General features: G+C 41.8%; 1 pseudogene; it reads right to left on the bottom strand.

The window, feature by feature from the left end:
- Positions 1 to 5,673: 5,673 nt before the first annotated feature.
- On the bottom strand, positions 5,674 to 22,553 carry LOC124376716 (annotated as a pseudogene).
- Positions 22,554 to 23,912: the final 1,359 nt, after the last annotated feature.

Consider the following 23,912-nt stretch of genomic DNA (forward strand, 5'->3'; position numbering starts at 1 on the left):
ATATAAATATGTTTTATGAAGGATTTTTCGGCTGAAGATGATTATATCTAAAAGAAAAACCTTCAGAAATGGGGGAAAAGTCCTGCAGCTCCTCTTCATTTGTTGTGGTTGTAAGGTAGTGTTCATTGTAAAGCGCCACCTGCTGGAGGAGTCTGTTACTCACATAAAGTCATACACTGATCTGCTCATCACACGGAGGTTTAAATGTTTCTTAGCAGGGTTTGGTCATTCAGTCAAGTGTGGAACTTTAATAGTGGTTTTTAGAAGATCTAAATAAAAATTTACTACAGAATCTGAACCACAGTCCTGTCAGATATGACTTACCCCATGACCCGGTTTAATAACGCTGAAGAAAATATCCTGTGACTCGTGGACAGATTTGTGGAGATTTAGCCTCAGTGTTTGTGAATTATTTGGTCTTCACCTGTACCTTTACACTACAGGTCTATAATGAATATATGGATTCTACTTGTGCAGGAAATTGATTGCTGAATGACCTCCTAAGCAGTGGTGGATTAAGTACATGAAGCAGAAACTTGAGCTAAAGTAGAGATTCACTCAGTAAATTATGACTCCAGTAAAAGTGCTCATATAAAACTTTGACTTTAGTAAAAGTATAAAAGTATTTGCCTTCACATAATTTAAGTAGGCAATGTACTTTGATTTGTTATATATGTTTCTATTATTATTTTGGTGTTGTGGTGAGTTCGAGTCAGGAGTTCCTTCCACTATTTATTCCTCTCTAAATGCTTTCTGTTGAACTGACACTGAACTGTATGTTGGTGATAAGTAGATACCACTAACAGGCAATGGCAGTTCTAGCTTGAATCATGCTCTGGGTGAACCACACCATGAACCAAGATCAAGTTTATTTCTATAGCGCTTTTCACAACAGATATTGTCTCAAAGCAGCTTTACAGAACATAAGATTTAAAGTCAATGATGTTTATTTATCCCTTATGAGCAGCCTGGGAAGACCATAGCAAAGAAAAACTTAGATGTTATGAGGAAGGAGCCTTGAGAGGAACCAGACTCAAAATGGGAACCCTTCCTTCTTTTTTTTATATCAAGAGTGTGATTATAAATCATTTAAACATTCAAAGAGGTTCGCAGATTTAAATGCCGCTGCCACACATCCAGGTGCATGTCTAAAGGGGGGGCATGGGGTGGCACCGGCCTTCCCCAAATATGCTGTGCCCCCTCAACAGCGCAGACTGATCAGATTATAACATATGCGGGCATTAGCAATTCGGGTGCATTTAAAATTTTCCACGCTGATGTCATACCATATATCAGCAGCGTAGTGCCACTTGAAGTAGAACACACCTACTAACTCTCTGTTGTCTGTAAATCTATGATGGCATTGGATTAAAGTGCTGTCAATTTCGTAGGCTGCAGACTACGTCTTTGCTTTGCAAGTAATTCTAAATATATGCCTACAAGTATAACTGTGTGTGTGTGTGTGTGTGTGTGTGTGTGTGTGTGTGTATATATATATATATATATATATATATATATATATATATATATATATATATATATATTCTCTTCATATCGTAGCGTTTCTCTTGGCTGCACTGCTTCCAGTAGGTGTATGTTTAATTTTTTGTCCAATCAGATTTCAGCCTGCCATGTCAATCTAATCTGCTCAGGGCCTTCAAAGTCAGTACTGCTGGCCTTTCAGTCTCTATTAGCAATGTGTCAGTTTCTTTAACCAATCAGATTTCAGATTCTCCTCACAGGGCAGCTCGCTGTCCCAGAATAGCGTCCGCATTTTTTTGTCCTCTGATTGGTTGGTCAGAGGGAAACTGTTATAGAAAAGTTCGACTGATAAAACACGTGTGTAGCTCTGCACACACTAATACATCTGAGTTACACTTTTTTATGCCTACGGAGGAAAAAAAATTAATTTAAAAATCCATTGTGAAGAAAAGCTAGACATGGTGAGGAGGTCAGTAAACCCTGAAGCTCGCTAGCGTGGAAAGGGTTTGTTCTCCACTTCCAGTCCAGTGAATACGAGCGGTACCACTGGATTACAGCCTCTGGGGGGCGCTGTACACTAGAGTCTGCATCTCTGGTGCATAGGATGTTTTATTTATATATTTATGTTTTTGTCATGTTAATAGACAAATACTGATACTGAACTGATACTGATAGTGAAGATAAATCTGATTATCTTCAAATGACGACTGAAAACCTACCTCTTCCTGAAATACATTAGCACTTTCCAAGTTTGTAGAATTCAAGTTATATTTATATTAAGTTTGTAATCTTGCGTACCAGTGTAGTTTTATTCATTACTAGAGACTCAAAGCACTTTTGTACGTCGCTCTGGATAAGGGCGTCTGCTAAATGCCACAAATGTAAATGTAAATGTAAATGAACTGCTCCAGATGTTGTAGGTGCACAGTTGTGGTTGTAGTGTAGAGGTTTGGAGTGTAACTGGGTTTGTTGTTTTAGTAAAATGGTTTTTACCCTCCATATGTAAAATGTCTCTCTGTAATGCACGTGTTGTTATATTGCATTTTTGTATCGTATTGATGGTATCTATAATTGCGACGTGATAGTGGTGGATTAAGAGGTGGATTAAGAGGTTAAGTCAGGTAAATCGCCACTGAAGGCCCAGGTACCAAATACACGGCCTGCCACTGGGTCTTATGAAGTATTTTAATTTTTTGAGATAGTGAATTGGTGGGTTTTTGTTAAGTGTGAGCGAAAATCATCACAATTAAAAGAAACAAAAGACTTAAACTACTTCAGTCTGTGTGCATTGAATTTATTTATTTAACACAATTTTTTCATTTGACAGATTTAACCCAGCCATTATGGATGCACAAGCCAGTGCACTCTTAGTGCCGGTCCCAAGCCTGGATTGATGGGGAGGGTTGCGTTATGAAGGGCATCCAGCGTAAAACATGTGCCAAATCGAATATGCGGATCACAAATAAGAATTTCATACCGGATCGGTCGAGGCCCGGGTTAACAACGATCACCACAGGTATCGTTAGCCGACAGGGTACCGGTGTAAATTTTGCTACTGTTGGCCGAAGGAGGAGAAGGAGAGGAGGAAGATGTCTACAGAGACAGCAGAAAAAGGAGAAGTGGAGGAGAGTGGAGGAGAAGTGGAGGAGAGTGGTGGTTCGGGTTGGTACTTTAAATGTTGGTACTATGACTGGTAAAGAAAGAGAGGGAGCTGATATGATGGAGAGGGGAAAGGTAGATATGTTGTGTGTTCAGGAGACCAAGTGGAAAGGGAGTAAGAGCAGGAACATTGGAGGTGTTTAAACTGTTCTATCATGGTGTGGATGGAAAGAGAAATGGTGTAGGGGTGATTCTGTGGGAAGAGTACAGTAAGAGTGTAGTGGAGGTGAAGAATTTCTGATAGGGTGATGAAAGTGAAGCTGGAAGTTGAAGGAATGATAAACGTCATCAGTGCCTATGCTCCACAAGTGGGCTGTGAGATGGAGGAGAAGGAAAGATTCTGGAGTGAATTAGATGAAGTGGTAGAAGGTGAACCTAGGAAAGAACGATTGGTGATTGGGGCAGACATTAATGGGCATGTTGGTGAAGGGAACAGAGGTGATGAGGAGGTGATGGATAGGTATGGCCTTTAGAAGAGGAATGTGGAAGGGCAGATGGTGGTGGATTTTGCTAAAAGGATGGAAATGGCAGTGGTGAACACTTATTTTAAGAAGAAGGAGGATCATAGGTTGACCTATAAGAGTGGAGGAAGGTGCACACAGGTGGACTATGTTCTATGCTGGAGATGCAACCTGAAGGAGATTGGAGACTGTACGGTGTTGGCGGGGACAGTGTAGCTAGACAGCATCGGATGGTGGTCTGTAGGATGGTTTTGGAGGCGAAGAAGAAGAGGAGGAGAGTAAGGACTGAAGGAAGAATAAAATGGTGGAAGCTGAAGGAGGAAGAGTGTAGTGTGAGGTTCAGGGAAGAGGTCAGACAGGGGCTCGGTGGTGGTGAAGAGGTGTTGGATGATTGGGCAACTACTGCAGGAGTGATGAGGGAGGCAGCTGGAAAAGTACTTGGTGTGACATCTGGAAATAGAAAGGAAGACAAAGACACGTGGTGGTGGAATGAGGAAGTGCAGGACAGCATTAGGAGAAAGAGGTTGGCAAAACAGAAGTGGGATCGACAGAGTGAGGAGAAAAGTAGGCAGGAGAACAAGGAGATGCAGCAGGTAAAAGGGATGTGGCAAAAGCCAAGGAAAAGGCATATGAGGAGTTGTATGAGAGGTTGGACACTAAGGGAGGAGAAAAGGATTTGTACCGATTGGCCAGACAGAGGGACCGAGCTGGGAAGGATGTGCTGCAAGTTAGAGCAATAAAGGATGGAGATGGAAATGTGTTGACTAGTGAGGAGAGTGTGTTGAGAAGGTGGAGGGAGTATTTTGAGCAGCTGATGAATGAGGAAAATCAGAGAGAGAGAAAAGATTGGATGATGTGGAGTTAGTGAAGGATTAGTAAGGAGGAAGTGAGAGCAGCGATTAAGAGGATGAAGAGTGGAAAGTCGGTTCTACCAGATGACATACCGGTAGAAGCGTGGAGATGTTTAAAAGAGATGACAGTGGAGTTTTTAACCAGATTGTTTAACAAGATGCTGGAAGGATGCCTGAGGAATGGAGAAGGAGTGTGCTGGTACTGATCTTTAAGCATAAGGGAGATGTGCAGACCTGCAGTAACTACAGGGGAATTAAGTTGATCAGTCACACCATGAAGTTATGGGAAAGAGTAGTGGAAGCCAGGCTGAGAGAAGAGGTGACCATCTGTGAGCAACAGTATGGTTTTATGCCGAGAAAGAGCACCACAGATGTCTTATTTGCTTTGAGAATGTTGATGGAGAAGTATAGAGAAGGAGAGAAGGAGCTGCATTGTGTATTTGTGGATTTAGAGAAAGCGTACGACAGAGTGCCGAGAGAGGAGTTGTGGTATTGTATGAGGAAGTATGGTGTGTCAGAGAAGTATGTGAGGGTGGTGCAGGACATGTATGAGGACAGTGTGACAGCAGTGAAGTGTGCAGTAGGAAAGACAGACTGGTTCAGGGTGAAGGTTGGACTGCATCAAGGATCGGCCTTGAGCCCTTTCCTGTTTGCAGTGGTGATGGACAGGTTGACGGACGAGGTTAGACAGGAGTCTCCCTGGACTAGGATGTTTGCAGATGATATTGTGATTTGTGGTGAGAGTAGTGAGCAGGTTGAGAAGAAAAGAAAGAGAAAGAGAAAGAAAGAGGTGGAGATATGCGCTTGAGAGATGGGGAATGAAAGTCAGTAGGAGTAAGACAGAGAAAATGTGTGTGAATGAGAGGGTGGGGCAGTGGAGTGGTGCGGGACTGTGGTTATAGGACTGTGGTGAGACCTGCGATGTTGTATGGATTAGAGACAGTGGCATTGAGTAAAAGACAGGAGGCGAGCTGGAGGTAGCAGAGCTGAAGATGTTGAGGTTTTCGTTGGGAGTGACGACGATGGACAGGATTCAAAATGAGTTTATTAGAGGGACAGTGCATGTAGGGCGTTTTGGAGACAAGGTGAGGGAGGCGGGATTGAGATGGTTTGGACATGTGCAGAGGAGGGACATGAGTTATATTGGTAGAAGAATGCTGAGGATGGATCCACCAGGTAGGAGGAAAAGAGGAAGGCCAAGGAGGAGGTTTATGGATGTGGTGAGGGAAGACATGCAGGTAGTTGGTGTGAAAGAGGCAGATGTAGAGGACAGGGTGGTATGGAGACGGATGATCCGCTGTGGCGACCCCTAATGGGAGCAGCCGAAAGAAGAAGTAGTAGTTTCATTTGACAGGTTTAAACTTTTGGACTGCAGACTTCACAGTTTCTAATGACATGACCCTAAGGTCAAAAACCTCTCCAGTGTGAATGACCTGGTAAATCTGGATTAATTGAATAAAACTCTTCCCACACTCTAAAAGATGATTTTCCCCTGTATGAATGCGTTGGTGCTGTTCGAGATTACTCCTCTGGGCGAAACTCTTCTCACAGTGGAAGCAGTGATACGGTTTCTCTCCTGTGTAAATGCGTTAATGAATCTGGAGATCACTTTGTTAAATAAAACTCTTCCCACACTCAGATTAGCGAAAGGGATTTTTTTCCGGTGTGAAGGTGTCGGTGTCGTTGGAGACTACTGTGATGGGCAAAAGTTTTCCGACACTGTGAGCACTGATAAGGCTTTTCTTTTGTGTGAGTGACCTGGTGCAATTTAAAATTTCTCTGGCAATTAAAACTCTTCCCACACTGTGAGCACTGAAACAGTTTATCTACTACGTGAACGTTTTGGTGCCGTGTGAAACTATTGCGTTGGCCAAAAGATTTTCCACAGTCTGAGCAGTGATATGGTTTCTCTCCTGTGTGAATGCGTTGGTGAGCCTTAAGATCGCTTTTCCGAATAAAACTCTTCCCACACTCTGAACAGTGAAAAGGCTTTTCTCCTGTGTGAATGCGTTGGTGTCGTTGGAGACTGCTGTAATGGGCAAAAGTCATTCCAGCAGTGATGAGGCTTTTCTCCAGTGTGAGTAACCTGATGAACTTTGAAATTTCTCTGGCAATTAAAACCCTTCCCACACTGTGAGCACTGATACGGCTTCTCTCCTGTGTGAATGTGCTGGTGAGTCTGAAGGTGACTTTTTCGCTTAAATCTTTTTCCACACTCTGAGCAGTGATGAAGTTTTTTTAGTGAGTGAACGCGTTGGTGTTGTTTCAGATTACTGGGATGACCAAAACTCTTCCCACACTCTGAGCAGTGATACGGCTTCTCTTCTGTGTGAACTCGCTGGTGAGTCCGGAGGTGACCTTTTTGCTTAAAACTCTTCCCACACTCTGAGCAGCGATGGAGTTTCTTCTGTGTGTAAATGCGCTGGCTCTTCTCACAATGCGAGCACTGGTAGATATCTTGCTCAATATTAGGGCTTTGTGATGGCATAACATTCTGATGATTCTCTCCTGAATTTATCAATCTCTCATATTCCTTGGAGTGGCAGCTTGTGATGTGCTTGTGGAGGCACTGTTGAGATGTAAAAGAAAGTGAACACCAGAAGCAGGAGAAGACTGGTAGCTGGACATCGTCTTTTTCTGAAGGAGTGAAATAAAATGTATTACAATGGAGGGTCTATGCACTCTAAACTACAAGATCAAACATCCAGCACGGATGAAAAGAAGGCATTAGAGCTGTTATGGATCACCAGGAAGACCAGGTGGCCAATAGTCCCATTCACTTCTAGCATTAACATCTGTCGTGCCTAATCAGATTTTAAGTGTTCAGGGCCAGGAACAGGATCAAATGTGTCTTGAAAATAGAAACACATTGACAAAATAGGTCAGAACAGATAAAATACTATTTGAGAAGCTGAAACACATTCTCCAAAAGTCCTGCAACTCTTTACCAAAGACAAAAGCACCATGGAGCACCTCATGTCCATGGGAACACATGGGTGAATCCTCTCTGAACCTCCTTCACCAAAAATTCTGGCAGTTCTTTAAGCCAAAGCCAACAACCTTCATCTCCTGAGACCTCAGGGGTGTATGCTCACCTCTCTGTTCTTCTCATTTTACACAAATAACTTTTGTTGAGCAATGGTACAAGATCCAAAAAAGCTGTTGACCCCTCAGTCTCTGGTCTCATGCAGGACAATGATGTGTGGACCAAATCTCCCTCTAGTGCAATCGAAAACCACCTGCAGTTTAACAACAGCAAGACACTGGAGAATGGACATTAAAAAAGACAGTGTTTCTTTGTCTGCTCTAATGATCCAAGATTGCACTGTGTTCGCCACTAGTTTGTTCAAGTTCCTTCCATGAAAGGACTCAGAACAACATTTTTTGCCAGCTGAGAAAAGCACAATAGGCCAAAGAAGCTTCTGTGCCAATTCTACGGGGCTACCATCAAGTCCATACTACTTCAGTCACCAACCAGACTTGTAATCTGTAGTGTAGTAATGCAGGCAGGGCACATCATCAGTACCAACCTGCCTTCCAATGCTCCAAGCCCTAACAGCAATGGCTCACCACAGAGAACATCGGTGATTCAAAGCTGCATTCCACAACCCCTGCAAAGCAGTAAAGTAGGTGAAGGAAAATTGAGTCTCAGATCCTGACACCCAGAACTTACTGAAATTTCCATGACTTCAAGCAGAATGGATGAGCAGACATCCTCAGCATTGGAAGCCCCCCTGGGATTGTGCCCTCAGCGCCCTGCTGTACTCACTGTAAATGTATTAATATGTGGCCACTACTACTTGACCACCATTGAAAGGAAAATAAAAAAAAAGATGCTTTATGCTTGTCACATGTATTTGACAGTGAAATCCTTTCTTCAGATACCCTAGCAATGTTAGGAAGCTGGGGTCAGAGTGCATGGTCCGCTATAATTCAGCACACCTGGAGCACACAGGAATAAGGGCCTTTCTCAGGGGCCCCCACAAGTGGCAGCCTGGAGTTACCTGGGCTTGAACCCCTGACCTTCCAATCAGTAACAAAGAGCCTTAACCACTGACCAACCACCTCCATTATCAAGTTTGCTGACAACACAAGATGATGAGAAGGCCTACTGAGAGGTGGAAGATAAATCAGCTAGTCCATAAATTTGTGTGCTGAAGATGTGGCCCAAAGGTCCAAGCAGATAAAACATTCGCCTCACTTCTCTTTACAATGAGATATAAAGAAATACAAAGTATAGAAGTGTAACAGTGTCACTGATACTTAACCCCACTCTGTTTTTGTACAGGAAAAGTCTTCATCTTCAGACTCTTCTTTTTTTACAAGCTTGATATAAAATCCTCTCAGTTGGTCTACAGTGTCCACAGAGCCTGATGTTTCTCCACCTGAAATTCCACCAAGTACATTTAAAGTCAAATAAACCTCTGAAGAACAGAAAGAGGAATGCACCATACTGTCTTACAGAGATAATCTTCATTTTCAGATTCTTCCTTTTTGACATAATTCTGTTCTTCCACAGGGGTGATGTGTCCCACAGGGTCTATTGTTGCGTCACCTGAAATTTCACATTTAAAATTTTACAGTAAAAATCATACAAAACACAGCCAAGCTGGAAGTCAGTGATTTGGAGACCTGTTGCCAGGATGAGCTTTGAATCCACCATCATCATGACCAGGATAAGCAGTGACAATGGACTACATGTCCTTCTGACTTACAGATGTAGCCTTCATCCTTAGGTTCTTCCTTCTTTATTTGTTTATGTTGGTCCACATGGTTGATGAGACACATAGAGCATGATGTTCCTCCATCTGTATCTGCAGAGGTTTCAGGCTGTGCATCACTACAAGCCTAGGCAGAGTAATAATTAATCAGCACAGAAGTTTCATTTGAAACTGCATTTCATTGGCTCTGTACATGTACCCTGCACAATGACAATAAAGTTGAATCTAATCTAATCTAAAATCAAGGCTTGATTCTGGTCATTCTGTCTGAGGAAATCTCAAAAAGTGTAAATAAAAAATGACACTTTGCATTTATTTATAAGATTCCCTGAACACACAACTCATAACTGTGAGAAGAAGTGAAGCTACAAATAAGATGCAACAAAAACAAAGTCTTTTTTATTCATTTTTATTGTCAGCATTCAATATTTCATCACACTGATCACTACAACACATCAATATTCATCATTACTGTAAGAGAACGTCCATCAGAGTTATTAACTGAGGCACTGAACCCAGACCCTGAGTCTCATGTTCTACAAACTGATCTAGCCAGTCACTTCATTTAGGAATAAAGAAGGTCATAATTGTTTAGCTCTTCAGGAACATTTACACAGAATAAAAATCAACTCTGTAAAAAAGTATTGGGACACGTGACTTTTACAGACATATGTGGATCTTCTCCAGACTGTTACAACAAAGTTGGAGGCACACAATAGTTTAGGATTTCTTTGGTTGCAGTAGCATGAAATTCAGAGACCCAAACCTGTTCCAGCATGACAATGCCCCTGTGCACAAAGCTAGCTCCAAGAAGATCTGCTTTCCATGGGTTGGAGTGGAAGATCTCCTACTTTAGAGCTCCAACCATATTGAACACCTTTGGGATGAATGTGAACACTGACTGTACCCCAGGAACCTCCTCACCTACATCAGTACCTGACTTTACTAACACCCTTGTAGCTGAATGAATCTCCACAAAATAGAGTAAAACATCTTCCCAGAAGTGTGGAGCTCATTATCAGAGTGAATGGAGACTAAATGTGGAGTGAGATGTTGAAGAGACACATTAGCAATCTATTGATCACGTGTCCACAAACTGGTGTGCATACAGTGTAGGTAGAAAGTGTTACCTGTGAGACAGCAGCAGCAGGAGTATGTGGAGCTTCTCTGCAGGAACATGGTTGGACCTCTGCTGACTCCATTAGAAGGTCATAAAGGTTCTACAAAAGGAGCTTTAAATCAGGATACAAATGTAAATGAATCATTACATGCTTTAATTAGATAAAATATCCTAATAGTATCTTTTAAATAAAACTGTAGTAAAGTGTAAAATAAATCAGTAAATAAATCCAGTTTATAAAATACCCTGTGTTTACGGGTTAGCAGCTCCACCAGGGTTACTGAGACCCAATCCCAAATCTCTCCTCTTTCACTAGGTAGTGAACTACACAGGGTGACTACACCACTCTATCTCTCCCTAATGTAGTGCACTTCGAAGGCAGGAAGGACGAATTCGGGATTCAGCCACAAACGCAGTCAAATAAACAATAAAAAGCTTCTGGTTTTATATAAATATGTTTTATGAAGGATTTTTAGGCTGAAGATGATTATATCTAAACAAAAATCCACCCAGAAATGGGGGAAAAGTCCTGCAGCTCCTCTTCATCTGTTGTGGGTTTAAAGTAGTGTTCATTGTAAAGCGCCACCTGCTGGAGGAGTCTGTTACTCACATAAAGCCATACACTGATCTGCTCATCACACGGAGGTTTTCATGATTCTCAGCAGGGTTTGGTCATTCAGTCAAGTGTGGAAATTCACGGGTGGTTTTGAGAAGGTCTAAATAAAATAACCGCTCCCCATTGTTGCAGGTTAAAGCGGAGGAAACAATTGAAATTTGTTAAAATTACAAGTTGGTACTTTAAATGTTGGTACTATGACTGGTAAAGGGAGAGAGGGAGCTGATATGATGGAGAGGAGAAAGGTAGATATGTTATGTGTTCAGGAGGCCAAGTGGAAAGGGAGTAAGACCAGGAACATTGGAGGTGTTTAAACTGTTCTATCATGGTGTGGATGGAAAGAGAAATGGTGTAGGGGGGATTCTGAAGGAAGAGTACAGTAAGAGTGTAGTGGAGGTGAAGAGAGTTTCTGATAGGGTGATGATCGTGAAGCTGGAAGTTGAAGATAAATGTCATCAGTGCCTATGCTCCACACGTGGGTTGTGTGATGGAGGAGAAGGAAAACTTCTGGAGTGAGATAGACTTTAATGGGCATGTAGGTGAAGGGAACAGAGGTGATGAGGAGGTGATGGTAGGGATGGTCTTAAGGAGAGGAATGTGGAAGAGCAGATGGTGGTAGATTTTGCTAAAAGTATGAAATGGCAGTGGTGAACACTTATTTTAAGAAGAAGGACGATCATAGGAGGACGTATAAGAGTGGAGGAAGGTGCACACAGGTGGACTATGTGCTATGCAGGAGATGCAACCTGAAGGAGATTGGAGACTGTAAGGTGTTGGCAGGGGACAGTGTAGCTAGACAGCATCGGATGGTGGTCTGTAGGATGGTTTTAGTGGTGAAGAAGAAGAGGAGGAGAGTGAGGACTGAAAAAGAATAAGATGGTGGAAACGGAAGGAGGAAGACTGTAGTGTGAGGTTCAGGGAAGAGGTCAGACAGGAGCTCGGTGGTGGTGAAGAGGTGCTGGATGATTGTGGAACTACTGCAGAAGTGATAAGGTAGACAGCTAGAAAGGTACTTGGTGTAACATCTGAAAATCGAGAGGAAGACAAAGAGACGTGGTGCTGAAATAAGGAAGTGCAGGAGAGCAGAAGGAGAAAGAGGTTGGAGAAACAGAATTGGGATCAACAGATTGATGACAAAAGTAGGCAGGAGAACAAGGAGATGCAGCAGCAGGTGAAGAGGGATGTGGTGAAAGCCAAGGAAAAGGCATATGAGGATCTGTAGAAGTTTTTTTGTATTTCCTTTTATTTTGCTTTGTTTTACTATGCTTTCTGCTGCTAGGTAGATCTGATAACTGCCTGACCTGGATAAATGTAGGTAAAAAAAAATATATTGAATGCAAGTATTTTAGGAAATTTGACTCAAACCTTTATTCAACAGAATCAACAAATAACATGTTTGCATTAATGTGAAGGGTGGTATTGAGACCTCGACTGCAGTAAACTGGGCAGGTCTGGCTCAAAAATGATGGTTTTAATGCGCAAAATGTCACGCAGGTGGGAGTCGCTTAGTCTTGTTCTCACACGGTTCTTATTCATGTTCATAACTGAGAATGTCTTCTCGCACAAGTATGTTGAGCCAAACAAGCTCAACATTTTCGTAACAAATGTTCAAATCTTTTTGAACCTGTCTTTATCCAGCTGCTGGTAAAAGTTGACGAAAGGGAGTTGTTGGTGCCGGCTGCGACACTCCATGTCACACTGCAGCTCAAAAAAACAGATCAGGCACAAAATGGGGTCGCGAGAGTTCGGCCACAAGTTTACTGCCATCTTGTGGTAAAATATAAAATAGCTTTTTTTTTACACATGTATTTTATACTGTGGACAACAGTACTGGCAGCCATATATTATTGATTTTATGACAGAGGCTTTGAGCCAGTGAAAATATGAACGCGGGCGCATTTGGCCCGGCGGCCGGACTTTGGGCAAGTCTGATTTAGAGAAAGCGTACGACAGGGTGAAGAGAGGAGTTGTGGTATTGTATGAGGAAGTCTGTTGTGTCAGAGAAGTATGTGAGGGTGGTGCAGGACATGTATGAGAACAGTGTAACAACATTAAAGTGTGAAGTAGGAACCACAGACTGTTTCAAGATGGAAGTGGAACTGCATCAAGGATCGGCTCTGAGCCCTTTCCTGTTTGCAGTGGTGATGGACAGGTTGACGGAATAGGAGAGCGGTGTCACACTGCTTAAGTTATACTTTCATGTTTACCAGTGAACTCTTGTTTTGGCTTTTCTTTGAATTTAAATCAAATTACTTTGGAAAGTTTTGTCAACAATAAATCTCAGTTCCTGTTCATTATACAATAAAAAACCCAGCGCTTGATTCCTCATTATTTTCACAGCAAAAAGAAGCAAAGCTCCATAATTTTTTTTAACAATTTCACTTTTATTTTTTAAATCTGAGAATAGATGCTCTGATACTTTAATGAACAATTCTTCTTTATACATTCATATAAACTCCATCTGTGAACGACTCCGCTCGTTATTAACGTCTGCTTTGCTGCAAAACTTGAACTGTTCTTGAGTTTGGAGACTTTATCCACTGTATAAGGTTAAATTTGCTCTGCTCAGCTTTCTGTAGCACTTCAAAATTGGTTCTTTTCTGTTAATCTTTGGCTGGGTAGTGTTTAGCAAATGTGTCAGTCAATGTTTGCCTTTATTTGTTGTTTGCCAATATCTGACCACATATCAAACCTAGATGAGATTCCTACTGCCACCCCCATGGCTCCAGTCTCCCACAACAATGCTCCACACCCACACCATACAAAAAAATTGCAACCTTCCATAAAAATAATTAATGAAAAATTTCCTGAACTCAAGCATTTAAACAAACTATATATTAAACTTAAGCAGAAAAACCGGTAAATAATTTAAAGGGGTGAGGGCACGGGCACCACCCCAGCTGGTCGTGCCCTAGGTGACCGCCTTGTTAGCCTATGATTAGAAACATTGCTACAGGCAAGCATATTTGGTAGCCAAAGCAAATAAATCTGTCCACACAAAATTAACTCTGTTCTCTTCTAAAGTTTATTTCTAAACTTATCTTGCAAGAGCAGGTACATGTGAATCAAGGGCCAGAAATTAGACAGTAAGTGACATTTTAATTGAGAAAATAATAAAATTTTATTTTTAGTGTCACATGTGATAACTCGAACACTAAAATGAGGGTTGTTCCCCTTGAAACACTGTCCACTGTGGAACAAATAATAAAATAAAATAAAATAAATACAATACCTGTTCGAAAATGTTTATTTAATTACATGTCATTTTGCAAGGTTGCAGAGAGCCACAGCAATGGGGCTGAAAAGAGGCATGTGGATCCAGAGCCTGATGTTGGTGAGCCCTGTGATGGATGTAACTGCCCCTCAGTCAATATGATTTAGATTTCTGTAAGAAAAAACATTCATCTATTCATCAACTGTGGCACTCTTATCCAAAAGCATCTTACAATGATCACAGTTATACAACTGAGGAATTGAGGCTTAAAGGCCTTTCAAGACCTTCAAGGATTTGAACTCATAAAACTACCAATCAGAAGTCCAACACCATAGAAGCTACCACTTTTTTTTCCCCAGCTGCTCCCATTAGGGGTCTCCAAAGCGGATCCTCCTCCTCCTTGGCCTCACTCTTTTTCCTTCCTGGTGTCTCCATGCTCAGCATTCTCCTACTTATATACCCCATGTCCCTCCTCTTTACATGTCTAAACCATCTCAATCTCACCTCACTTTGTCTCCAAAACGTCCCACATGTGCTGTGCCTCTAATAAACTCATTTCTAATCCTGTTCATAGTCGTCTCTCCCAACGTACATCTCAACATCTTCAGCTCTGCTACCTCCAGCTCCACCTCCTGTCTTTTATTCAATGCCAGTCTCTAAACCATACAACATCTCAGGTCTCACCACAGTCCTATAAACTTTCCCTTTCACTCTCACAGATACTCTTCTATCACAAATCACTCCTGCTATCACTTTTCTCCACTCACTGCACCCTGCCTGCACTCTTTTCTTCCCTTCTCTAACACACTCTCCATTACTTTGCACTGTTGACCCCAGGTACCTGAACTCCTCCACCTTCTCCACCTCTTCTCCCTGCAACAGCATCACTCCACTGCCCTCCCTCTCATTCACACACATGTACTCTGTCTTACTCCTACTGACTTTCATTCCCCTTCTCTCCAGCATGTACCTCCACCTCTCCAGACTCTTCTCAACCTGCTCACTACTCTCACCACAAATCACAACATCAGAAGCTACCACTTCTCATTTCATTATTCTATCTCTATTTTTGGCTAGAATGCAATCCATCGATGCTTGCCAAAAATGGTGAGTCAGCGTATGGAGATAAAGTACAGAGGTACAACAGCCTATCTCTAAACTTGAATACAACAAAAAAGATGGTTGTTGACTTCAGGAACACACGTAATGATAACTCAACATCAACAGCTCTCACAATCTCCACTTGAGAGCCATCTAAAAGTGTATATGAAGCAATTCTATGTATAGACAATTATTTGTTCCTTTTGACAGTTAAACAATAACATACATTTTATATACACACATATATACACACCAGCCAGGCATAACTTTATAGACACAGATCAGGTATAACATTATGACCACCTGCCTAATATTGTGTTGGTCCCCTTTTGCTGCCAAAACAGTTGTGACCCATCGAGTATTAACAGCATCAACTTCTTCAGCAGTTTGAGCTACAGGAGCTCGTCTGTTGGATCGGACCACACGGCCCAGCCTTCACCTCACGTGCATCAATGAACTTGACCATCCACGATCCTGTCGCCGGTTCACCACTGTTCCTTCCTTGGACCACTTTTGATAGATGCTGACCCCACAAGCGCTGCAGTTTTGGAGATGCTCTGACTCAGTTGTCTAGACACCACAATTTGGCCCTTGTCAAACTCCCTCAATCCTTTGCTTGGCCATTTTCACTGGTTCTATCACATAACTAATGAGGATGAAATGTTCATTTGATGCCTAATATATCCAACCCACTCTCTCTTTCTGTCTCTAGATATATACAGTGGAACCTTGATACTCATGACCTTGACGCTTGCGAATTCGATAGTTTGCGTCTTTTCATTTGGATCCGGACTAAGTGTCATGAAAATAATAAAATAGTTTTTTACACATTTGTAGCAGTAAATAAAATGTTTATAACAAGAATTTCACAATTTATGTCGAATTTACAGTACATATACAATTTCCCTTGAAAAAGGATCCACCTAATGGAGAGTTAAAACCTCACGATTCTTTGTTACTCTCAAGAGGTCATAGAACGTAAACCCTGTGAGTATCGAGGTCACACTGTATACACACACACACACACACACACACACACACACACACACACACACACACAGTTGTTTAATTTGACAGGTTTCAGATTTTAGACGGCAAAATTCACAGTTTCATATGACATGACCCGAACCTCTCCAGTGTGAATGACCTGGTAAATCTGGATTTATTGAATGAAACTCTTCCCACACTCTAAAAGGTGATTCTCTCCTGTGTGAATGCGTTGGTGCTGTTCGAGATTACTCCTCTGGGCGAAACTCTTCTCACAGTGAAAGCAGTGATACGGTTTCTCTCCTGTGTGAATGCGTTGGTGAATCTGGAGATCACTTTGTTGAATAAAACTCTTCCCACACTCTGAACAGTGATGGCGTTTCTCTCCTGTGTGAATGCGTTGGTGTCGCTGGAGACTGCTGTGATGGGAAAAAGTTTTGCCACACTGTGAGCACTGATGAGGCTTTTGTCCAGTGTGAGTGACCTGGTGCAATTTTAAATTTCTCTGGCAATTAAAACCCTTCCCACACTGTGAGCAATGACAGAGCTTACCTACTATGTGAACTTGTTGGTGCCGTTTGAGACTACTGCGATGGCCAAAACTTTTCCCACAGTCTGAGCAGTTATACGGCTTCTCTCCAGTGTGAATTACCTGGTGAGACTGAAGCTCGCTTTGCTGAATAAAACTCTTCCCACAATCTGAACAATGATGTGGTTTCTCTTTTGTGTGAACACGGTAGTGTCGTTGGAGATTACTCTGTTGGACAAAACATTTCCCACACTGTGAGCATTGATATGGTCTCTCTCCTGTATGAATGCGCTGATGAGTCTGGAGATCGTCTCGTTGAATAAAACTCTTCCCACACTCTGAACAGTTATAGGGCTTCTCTCCTGTGTGAACGCATTGGTGTCGTTGGAGACTCCTGTGACGGATGAAAGTCATTCCACACTGTAAGCACTGATGAGGCTTTTCTCCTGTGTGAATGAACTGGTGCACCTTTAAAGTGCTCTGGCGATTAAAACTCTTTCCACACTGTGAGCACTGATACGGCTTCTCTCCTGTGTGAATGCGCTGGTGAGTCTGGAGGTGACTCTGTTGCTTAAAACTCTTCCCACAATCTGAGCAGTGATATGACTTCTCTCCTGTGTGTACACATTGATGATGTTTTAGACTGCTGGAATGGCCAAAACTTCTCCCACACTGTGAGCACTGATACGGCTTCTCTCCTGTATGAACTCGTTGGTGTTGTTTCAGACTACTGGAACGACCAAAACCTCTCCCACACTCTGAACAGTGATATGACTTCTCTCCTGTGTGAATGCGTTGGTGGTGTTTGAGACTACTGGAATGGCCAAAACTTCTCCCACAGTCTGAACAGTGATATGACTTCTCTCCTGTGTGAACTCGCTGGTGAGTTCGGAGGTGACCTTGTTGCTTAAAACTCTTCCCACACTCTGAACAGTGATGGCGTTTCCCTCCTGTGTGAATGCGCTGGTGTCTTCTGAGATTCTTCTGGCCAGTAAAACTCTTCTCACAATGCAAACACTGGTAGATATCTTGCTCAATATTGGGGCTTCTTGATGGCAAAACATTCTGATATATCGTCTCTCCTGGATTTATCAGTCTCTCATATTCCTTGGAGTGGCAACTTGTGATGTGCTTGTGGAGGCACTGTTGAGTTGTATAAGAAAGTGAACACCAGAAGCAGGAGAAGACTGGTAGCTGGACATCTTTTCCTGGAGGAGAGAAATAAAAGTATTACAAACTCATTGTGTACTGGAGGGGGTTTGAGTCTTTAAGCACTTTAAATAACAAGATCAAACTGACTAGAGAGGAAAGTGTGTTGAGAAGATGGAGGGAGTATTTTAAGCAGCTGATGAACGAGAAAATAAGAGAGAGAGAAGGTTGGATGGTGTGGCGATAGTGAAGCAGGAAGTGGATAGGATTAGTAAGGAGGAAGTGAGAGCAGCGATTAAGAGGATGAAGTGTGGAAAGTCGGTTGGACCAGATGACATACCGGTAGAAGCATGGAGATGTTTAAAAGAGATGGCAGTGGAGTTTTAAAAAGATTGTTTAACAAGATTCTGGAAGGTAAGAGGATGTCTGAGGAATGGAGAAGGTGTGTGCTGGTACCGAGCTTTAAGAATAAGGGAGATGTGCAGACCTGCAGTAACTACAGGGGAATAAAGTTGATCAGTCACACCATGAAGTTATGGGAAAGAGTAGTGGAAGCCAGGCTGAGAGAAGAGGTGACCATCTGTGAGCAACAGTATGGTTTCATGCCAAGGAAGAGCACCACAGACGCATAATGTTGATGGAGAAGTATAGAGAAGGTCAGAAGGAGCTGCATTGTGTGTTTGTGGATTTAGAGAAAGCGTACGACAGGGTGGAGAGAGGAGTTGTGGTATTGTATGAGGAAGTCTGGTGTGTCAGAGAAGTATGTGAGGGTGGTGCAGGACATGTATGAGGACAGTGTGACAGCAGTAAATTGTGCAGTATAAACAAGACTGGTTCAAGGTGGAGGTTGGACTGCATCAAGGATCGGCTCTGAGCCCTTTCCTGTTTGCAGTGATGATGGACAGGTTGACAGACAGGAATGATGTTTGCGGATGATATTGTGATTTGGGGTGAGAGTAGGGAGCAGGTTAAGAAGAGCCTGGAGAGGTGGAGGTACATGCTGGAGAGAAGGGGAATGAAAGTCAGTAAGACAGAGTACATGTGTGTGAATGAGAGGGAGGGCAGTGGAGGGGTGCGGTTGCAGGGAGAAGAGGTGGAGAAGGTGGAGGAGTTCAGGTACCTGGGGTCAACAGTGCAAATTAATGAAGAGTGTGTTGGAGAAGTGAAGAAAAGAATGCAGGCAGGGTGGAGTGGGTGGAGAAGAGTGATAGCAGGAGTGATTTGTGATAGAAGAGTGTCTGTGAGAATAAAAGGAAAGTTTATAGGACTGTGGTGAGACCTGAGATGTTGAATGGTTTAGAGACAGTGGCATTGAGTAAAAGACAGGAGGTGGAGCTGGAGGTAGCAGAGCTGAAGATGTTGAGATGTACGTTGGGAGAGACGACGATGAACAGGATTAGAAATGAGTTTATTAGAGAAACAGTGCATTTAGGACATTTTGGAGACAAGGTGAGGGAGGTGAGATTGAGATGGTTTGGATATGTGCAGAGGAGGGACATGGGGTATATAAGTAGGAGAATGCTGAGGAAGGAAGAAAAGAGGAAAGCCAGGGAGGAGGTTTATGGATGTGGTGAGGGAAGACATGCAGGTAGTTGGGTTGAAAGAGGCAGATGTAGAAGAGAGAGGGGTATGGAGATGAATGATCCGGTGTGGCGACCCCTAATGCGAGAAGCCGAAAGAAGAAGAAGAAGAAGAAATAACAAGATCAAACAACCAGCCAGATGAAACAAAGGACTTTGATGGATCACCAGGAGACCAGGTGGCCAAAGGTCCCATTCACTCCTAGCATTAACATGTGTCTTGCTTAATCAAATTGTAAGTGGTCAGGGCCAGGTACAGGATCAAATGTGTCAAAAACAGAAACACACTGACATAGGTCAGAACAGCTAAAATTCTATTTTGAGAAGTTGAAGCATATTCTTCAAAAGTCCTACAACTCCTCCCTACTGACAAAAGACCCCTGCATCTCCACTACTCAGATAACACTCTACAACTGACCTCTGAAGACATTTACTACAGGTTAAAGAAGCCCATCAACCAGCCATAAACACCATCCAGCTAGCGACTACAGATCAAATAGTTCTGTGTAAAATGCAGCCAATGTACTACAACCTGGAGCACCACATCTCCATAAGGATCCATGCAGGAATCCTCTCAGAACCTCTGAAGACTCAGCCATTTCTTTGGGCCAAGACCAACCCACAACCTTTAATACCTGGGGCCGGATGGATCTGTCAAGATCCAAGGAATTTGTTGAGCCCTCAGTGTCTGGACAATGATGAATGGATCAACTTTCCCTTTAGTGCAGCAACCTGAAGTTTAACAACAGCAAGACAGTGGAGAATGAAGTGGCCATTAAAAAAAAAAAGAAGAAGAAAAAAAGGCCAAGGTTCTCTGCCTCCTCTCATGATCAATATTGACCTGTGTCTGGCACTGGTTCTATCAAGTTCTTTGTTTGCATTGACTCAAAAGAACATTTCTTTGCCAGCAGAGAAAAGCACAATATGCCAAAGAAGCACTTGTGCCGATTGTACAGGGAGTCTCTCAACTCTATGGTGTACCACAGGGATGGATACTTGGCCCGGTGTTGTTCTCCCTATATATATACTACCTCCGAGTTTCGCCACCTAAGCATCATATTTGACATCAATTTGAATTTTGCGACGCAAGTAACCTCAGCTGTAAAAACAAGCTTCTTTCAATTTCGATTACTATCAAAGGTGAAGCCTTTCATTTCAATAAAAGACATGGAAAAAGCCATTCATGCTTTTATTAGTTCCAGATTAGATTACTGCACATTACTCCGTCCACTCTCTATTTACAGCTGGTTCAGAACGCTGCAGCATGGCTTTTAACTGGTACCAGTAAGCGTGTACACACCTCTCTCCACTGGCTCCCAGTACAGTACAGGATTCAATATAAAATCCTATTATTTGTTTTCAAATCTGTCTGGTACGACCCCAACCTATTTAAATCAACTTCTCTGTGCACCCATGGCTGAACATTTAGGTCCTCTCATCACGTACTGCTCAAAGCGCCTAGAACAAGATATAAATCGTGGGGTGATCACGCCTTCTCAGTGGCAGCTCCTAACTTTGGAATTCCCTCCCTCCTGATCTCACCTCTGAAAGGGAATTCTATTCTATTCTATTTCTAAAGCTAAACTAAAGACCCACCTTTTCACCAAAGCCTGTGTTGTGTAGTAGAGGGTGTGCAGTCTTCTTAAGTTTATTTTATTTGTTGTGTTTTAATGCTTATTTTATTTCTCTTTTGGTTTAGTTCTTACGATTTACTTTTTCTTTTATAATATTGTATATTTTATGACTTATGGTAATTCTAGGGTTAGGGTTAGGGTTAACCCTAGATTTTATTACTATTTTCCACATTGCCTCTTGCACTTTGTTCAGCACCTAGGTTCTACCTGCTAGATGTTAGGTGCTTTATAAATAAAGATTGATTGGTTGACTGATTGAGTCCATACTATTCATTATAAAATAAGTCTTTAGTTAGTACTAGTAGAGTTTTAGGACACCACAACGGTTTTGAAATGTAAATCTGAATATAAAGAACACCACAGGAAACATTGGCTAATAAGTGATTTAGAGTCAGTAAGAAATTTGACAGACGCCGCCGCCTTAGACACACGGGACAGCAAATTCACCACAGTGATGCATGTGAAGATGACACCTGAAAAACAGCATAGTGTGTCATAGTGCTGTCATTAAAATGATTGTAAAAGATTTATTGCCCTTCCCTACAGTGGAGTCAATCTGGTGAAGGTAGAGTGGGCAATAGATAAGTCAGTATAATTGTTAGAGACGCCAGAATTCTCTATTGCATCCTGTTGTGCTCCAGTACACATGTTCAGATATGTTGTGGAATGCTGAGAAAATCTCTCTCTCACTTTTAAAAACCTTTTTATTAACAACAAAAAAAGGCTTTATGTGTCTTTTTCTGTTTGTCTAAAGGCATTTGTAAACTGCAGTAGTGTAGTTCTGCAGTAATGAGATTTTAAGAACTAAAACTATTACATCATGTCTTTTTGCACCAAATTATGGAGTAGTATCAATAACAGAATCGATAAGAACGGTAACCAATAAAATATTCAACTTGATTCACTTTTCTTTACAATGAGATATAAAGAAATAAAAAGTATAGAAGTGTAACAGTGTCACTGATACTTAACCCCACTCTGTTTTTGTACAGGAAAGTCTTCATCTTCAGACTCTTCTTTTTTTACAAGCTTGATATGAAATCCACTCAGTTGGTCTACAGTGTCCACAGAGCCTGATGTTTCTCCACCTGAAATTCCACCAAGTACATTTAAAATCAAATAAACCTCTGAAGAACAGAAAGAGGAATGCACCATACTGTCTTACAGAGATAGTCTTCATTTTCAGGTTCTTCCTTTTTGACATGATTCTGTTCTTCCACAGGGGTGATGTGTCCCACAGGGTCTGGTGTTGCGTCACCTGAAATTTCACATTTAAAATCTTACAGTAAAAATCATACAAAACACACCCAAGCTGGAAGTCAGTGATCTGAAGACGTGTTGCCAGGATGAGCTTTGGATCCACCATCATCATGACCAGGATAAGCAGTGACAATGGACTGTATGTCCTTCTGACTTACCCAAAGAGTCTTCATTCTTAGGTTCTTCCATCTTTATTTGTGTATGTTGTTCTACAGGATTGATGAGACACACAGAGCATGATGTTCCTCCATCTGTATACGTAGACATTTCAGTCTGTGCATCACTACAATCCTATTGGGAGGAGTAATTAATCAGCACAGAAAATAAAGGTTTGATTCTGGATTCAGCAGGAGTATGTGGAGCTTCTCTACAGGAACATGGTTGGACCTCTGCTGACTCCATTAGAAGGTTTTAAAGATCCCAGAAAAGGAGCTCAAATCATACATCGGGATTAAAATATAAATAAATAATTACATCCCTTAATTAGATAAAATATCAAAAATAGTATCTATTAAATAAAACTGTAGTAAAGTGTAAAATAAATCAGTAAATAAATCCAGTTTATAAAATACCCTGTGTTCACGGGTTAGCAGCTCCACCAGGGTTACTGAGACCCAATCCCAAATCTCTCCTCTTTCACTAGGTAGTGAACTACACAGGGTGACTACACCACTCTATCTCTCCCTAATGTAGTGCACTTCGAAGGGAGGAAGGAGGGATTCAGCCGAACACCTCAACTGGTTGAATTGACCTCAGGGATTAAAAAGAAACGCAATCAAATAAACACAATAAAACCTTCTATTTAAAATAAATTATTTATAAAGGTTTATTCCCTAAATTTGATTACATCTGAAAGAAAATCCAGTCAGAGAAAAAGCCCTGCAGCTCCTCTTCATCTGTTGTGGGTTTAAAGTGGTTTCATTGTAAAGCGCCACCTGCTGGAGGAGTCTGTTACTCACATCACATCATACACTGATCTGCTCATCACATGGCGGTTTTCATGTTTCTCAGCAGGGTTTGGTCATTTCACAGTATTTTACCAAGACACTTGGGATTCATTCACCTCCAAACTTCAGCTTGGAAGGGTAATGTTATATTCCTACTTACCCGAAGGCCATGTGGAAGATTTGTCCTTCAAAAAGCAAATGATATAAAAATGCTTCTCTCTTTTAATCACCAGCAGTGGCAGCTTGTTGAAGGGATTAGAACTCACACCCTTCTGATCCGAAGAGCTTTTGACGTTGTAGACAACAATCCTTACATTTTTATGCATCTGGTAGAATGTTTCTAAACAAATTATAGATCTTGTGACCATTTTCATCTGAGGTGGTTAATTATAAGGACCATGTGAATGCACATGGCTCAAACATTGAGTAGGAACATTATATACTCCAGTGTTTAGACTTTAACACTGAAAATAGAGAATACACTAATAATTAATAAACAAACACATTCAGACAGTAAACAAACCGGCAAATAAATAAATAAGATGTTAAGAATGTGGTTTAATACACTATATAATACTTTGCCACTGGGTATTTTCACTAT

This window comes from Silurus meridionalis, chromosome 23, assembly GCF_014805685.1.
Source record: "Silurus meridionalis isolate SWU-2019-XX chromosome 23, ASM1480568v1, whole genome shotgun sequence".
Taxonomy (NCBI): Eukaryota; Metazoa; Chordata; class Actinopteri; order Siluriformes; family Siluridae; genus Silurus; species Silurus meridionalis.